Genomic DNA, 4,672 nt, shown 5'->3' on the forward strand with positions numbered 1-4,672 from the left:
AGGATATATCGGTGGTAGAGAACTGCAAATTCGGTGGGCACAAGGTCTTGAGAGAACATCAGAGAGTATCTTCGGAATCTTCTGGTGCACCAAGCGATCATCTGGACCGAGGGGCTCTCCGGGAGAAAGTAGTTACGAGACCCTAGAGTTAGAGTTAGCAAAATCTTTAACCTGAATAGAAGAGAGATTGGAGACCCAGAGTATTGACGAGGAATAAAATATCCTAATACCACCCAATGGCGACGTGGGCCCGTAAGCCACACAGCCAAGTTAGTAAAACAGTTTTGGACGACTAGACTCGACTTCGGCCAAGGAGTTGGAAAGGGGTATCCTACAGGCGGTCGGCTCGGATACCAACTTGTGACGCCCCCGATTCAATCGTACACTAATCATACACGCAAATGTGTACGATCAAGATCAGGGACTCACGGGAAGATATCACAACACAACTCTAGACACAAATTAAAATAATACAAGCCTTATATTACAAGCCAGGGGCCTCGAGGGCTCGAATATATCAGCTCAAAAACACAAGGGTCGGCGGAAGCAACAATAACTGAGTACAGACATAAGTTAGACAATTTTGCCTTAAGAAGGCTAGCACAAAAGCAACAACGATCGAAAAGGCAAGGCCTCCTGCCAGGGAGCCTCCTAACTACTCCTGGTCGTCAGCGGCCTCCACGTAGTAGTAGGCACCCTCGGGGTTGTAGTAGTCATCGGTGGTTTCGTCTGGATCCTGGGCTCCACCATCTGGTTGCAACAACCAGAAAGAAGAAAGAAGGGGGGAAAGGGGTAGCAAAGCAACCGTGAGTACTCATCCAAAGTACTCGCAAGCAAGGATCTACACTACTTATGCATAGGTATCAATGAAATGGGTTGTATCTGTGGACTGGACTGCAGAATGCCAGAAGAGAAGGGGAAAGCCTAGCCTATCGAAGACTAGCAGCTCCAAGCATCTTGCAGCATCAGAAGAGATAAGAGTAGCATAAAGTAAAGTAGTAGTAGTGTTATCAACCTCGGACAGAGATCCTTTCTCGACTCCCTGCGAGAAAGCAATCCCAGAGCCATACTATCCATTTCTCATATCCATTTCTCATCTCAAGTATCCAGTTCTAGTTGTATCGATCGGAATACAACTCCAAGTGTCCGTTACCGTAGGACAGGCTATCGATAGATGTTTTCTTCCCTGCAGGGGTGCACCAACTTACCCACCACGCTTGATTAACTCCGGCCGGACACACTTTCCTGGGTCATGCCCGGCCTCGTCCAAAAATTACGCCGCAACCCAACCTAGGCTTAATAGAGAGGTCAACACGCCGGACTAAACCTATGCCCCCAGGGGTCATGGGCCATCGCCCCGGGAACTCCTGCACATTGCGTACGCGGCCGGTGAGCAGACCTAGCTACCTCCTTCAAAAAGGCAGGTGCTTACGCAGTCCAACCTGGCGCGCGCCGCTCAGTCGCTGACGTCTATTAAGCTTCGGCCGATGCATACGACGCAGAACGCCCATACTATGCCCACGTGATGGTTAGTGCTATCAGGCCAGAGGCCCCTCAGATCAAATATCCAAATCGTAGTGTATTAGGAACGCGCGGTAACAAGCAGAGACTCGCGAAAGATGTGACCCTGTTGCCCCGTCTCGAGGACTTGCGGCAAGGGCTGGGAATGCCCGGCCATGCCTCGTAATTATCTCGCGAGCACCCTCCAGGTCAACCCGTCTCCACATCACTCATGGGTACCCCTCAGGGTCGACCCGCCCTTCCAAGTAACAGTTGTAAAGTCCAAGTATCCGTCTGTTCAAACACCAAGGGGAAAACCCGAGGAATCACCCCCGGTGAATTCCACTCGATGTAATCATCAAGGTGAACGTAAGAGGATCCACCCTCGAGGTTCACACTTGAGGGATTGCACGAGAGAGCCGTATCGGAAGTGGTTAAGGAGGAAATCACCCTCAATGACCACGACTGAATAGCTACACTACAGGGTTAACATCAAAAGTGCTGATGAGGTCTCACCCTCAGCACTCGATAGTAACCCAGTAGTGTCGAGCAACAAAGGGGAAAGTGATGTGCGGTGCTGGGGCCTGGTCTTCGATCCCGTTGATCGGGTCTTCGATGATGAAGCAGGGGCAACAAGGACAAGGTGGGGGTCACTGATGGATCACTAACCAACCTATACTAAGCAGTTTAGGATAAGCAGGTAGGTAACAATAAGCAGGTTACAAAAGCAGGCTATGCATCAGAATAGGAGCAAACAATTACAGTAGCAAAATCTAATGCAAGCATGAGAGAAAGGAAATGGGTGATATCGGGATGATCAAAGGGGGGGGCTTGCCTGGTTGCTCTGGCAAGGAGGGGTCGTCATCGACGTAGTCGATCACAGGGGCAACATCAGTCTCGGAGTCTACCGGAGAGAAGAGGGGAAAGAAACAGTAAATACAAAGCAAACAGATGCATGACAAGACAACAAGCAGTACTAGGGGTGTTCTAACGCGGTGCTACACGATACTGGTGAAGGGGATAACATCCGGGAAAGTTTTCCTGAGGTTTGCATTTTCAGACAGACGAACCGGAGGGGAAAGGTTCGATGTTCTCTATTCTAGGGGCATGTGGCGGATGAACGGACCGCGTATTCGGATTCATTGGTTTTTTCTGAGCAACTTTCATGTAGAAAACATTTTCATCCGAGCTACGGTTTATTTTCTATGAATTATCAAAGTTTTAAACATTGTTCTAGAATTTAATCTAATAAAGAAAAGAGCGAAAAGGCTAGGTGCACCCGGTGCAGTGCACCCAGAGGTACACCAGTGGCCGACAGGTGGGGCCAGTCAACTGCTGAGTCAACGTTTGACCGGTCAGCTGGTCTAGTGGGACCCGCGTGTCAGTGATCCTGGGCCTAAAACAGTTTTTGTTAAAAACTAACTAACATGTTAATTAGTGGTCTGGGGCCCACGGCCATTGAATGAACCGGTTGTTTTAGTTAGCTGCTAATGGTGTCATGTCAGTTTAACTGGTGTTTAGCCGTCGGCGTTTAGCCGAACACGGCGGAGATGCTCGACCGGCCAACTCCGGTGATGGGGACTAGCACGCCCGGGTCCGTTGGAGAGCTGGCGTCACGCCGCATCTGATGGTGGTGGCGGTAGGCACGGAGGCGGCCTGTAGCGGCGCCGTATCGTTGCTGGCGGCCGCCGGAGCTCGGGCCGGCATCGGGCACGGCGAGACGTAGCGGGAGCAGCGGGGCGCGCGCAGGTGGCTTGGGTCACGGCAGGGCGCGCGCAAGCAAAGCAGGGGCGCGGCTAGAGCAGCAGTGTAGGCGGGCGCAGAGGCAAAGACGAGGGAGCGCGGGGCGGAGTGGTGGCCGGAGAAGGTGGGCGGCGCGGGGCTAGGCGAGCGGCTGCAGCAGGCGCGGGCGGGCGCACGCGAGAGGCACCTGCGACCTTGGACAGCAGCAGCAGTGGGAGCAGGCGGCAGCGGCTAGGAGCAGACAGGGGGGCGCGCGGAGCCAAGCTCCAAGCCATGGCAGACGACGTGCGGCGAGGCTAACGGCGACGGCCTGAGGTGGGGAAAAGCAGGGGACGTGGAGGGGAGCTCACAACGGGTGTAGGGAAGCGGACGAGGGAGCCGGAGGGAGCCGACGGCGACGAATTGGTCGACGACGTCCTTGGTTGTCCGAGCTTGAAGGAGGTGTCGATGGCGACGGCCTGGGGAGGCCCCTGCTTGCTTCCGTTGTTGTGGAGTTCGAGCATGTCGAGGCACGGCCCCTGGAGAGCAACGGTGGCTCGGGGAAGCTCCAGAGCGCGAAGACGGGGATGGCGCGGCAGTGACTATGCTCGGGTAAGGTCCAGATCGAGGAGGGCGAGGAGGAGAGGGGAGAGCGCGGGGATAGGGACCGGAGTTGTCCCCGAGGAGCCGCGGTGGCCTTCTTATCCCCTCCCCGACGACTGTAGCGACGCGGAGTGGCGGGGTGGCTCGGCGGCAACAGCGTGGGCACGGTCGGGCTCGACAGGTGAACAGGGGGAGAAAGGGGACAACTCGGGATTGGGCTGGGCTGTGCACTGTAGCTAGCAGGCCTAAGTGCACAGTGCAGTTCGGCCTTTTTCTTTTCTTATTATGTTTTTCTTTTTATTTAATAAACAGAGATGGGTAAGAAAATATTGGGCATGCTATTTACTTAGGAAAAAATATGGGAAGTGCCCCTTTTATTCCCTGGTGATCTTAGGCAGTGCCACAAATATTTTGGAGACTATAAGAATTCATTTGGTATTTTTCATAAATAGGACAACATTTAAAATGCTGAATTGGTGCTATTTTAATTGCTAATGTTCATCTTTGCACAAAAGTGATGTCGTGTCCCTTAACAAATAATTGTTATGGAATTTTTGACAAATGATGAACATTTTTCCAGCAACTTCAAACTTCACTTGCAAATTGAATTTGATTCTAAAGTGAAATTTCAAATGAGATTTGAATCAAAGGTGATTAAGCACTGTTTGGAAAAATGATTAGCTTACTCACAGAGGGTTACTGTAGCATGACACTAGGGGTGTTACAACTATGAACACTAGTAAAGTACACATCAACAACATGTATATCAAATATACCTTTATTCACTTTGCATCCTTCTTATCCGCCAAGTTTTTGGGGTAGTTCCGCTTCCAGTGACCATTTCCTT

At 51.8% G+C, this 4,672-nt stretch overlaps 1 long non-coding RNA gene across 1 annotated transcript; it reads right to left on the reverse strand.

The window, feature by feature from the left end:
• Positions 1 to 462: 462 nt before the first annotated feature.
• On the reverse strand, positions 463 to 3,889 carry LOC120962431 (uncharacterized). The gene is made up of 3 exons (XR_012181515.1): positions 3,594 to 3,889; positions 2,336 to 2,404; positions 463 to 750 (listed from the first exon to the last, which is right to left on the reverse strand). It is a non-coding gene; the product is annotated as an uncharacterized lncRNA (long non-coding RNA).
• Between the last annotated feature and the right edge of the window lie 783 nt (positions 3,890 to 4,672).

Source organism: Aegilops tauschii, chromosome 4, assembly GCF_002575655.3.
Source record: "Aegilops tauschii subsp. strangulata cultivar AL8/78 chromosome 4, Aet v6.0, whole genome shotgun sequence".
Lineage (NCBI taxonomy): Eukaryota > Viridiplantae > Streptophyta > Magnoliopsida > Poales > Poaceae > Aegilops > Aegilops tauschii.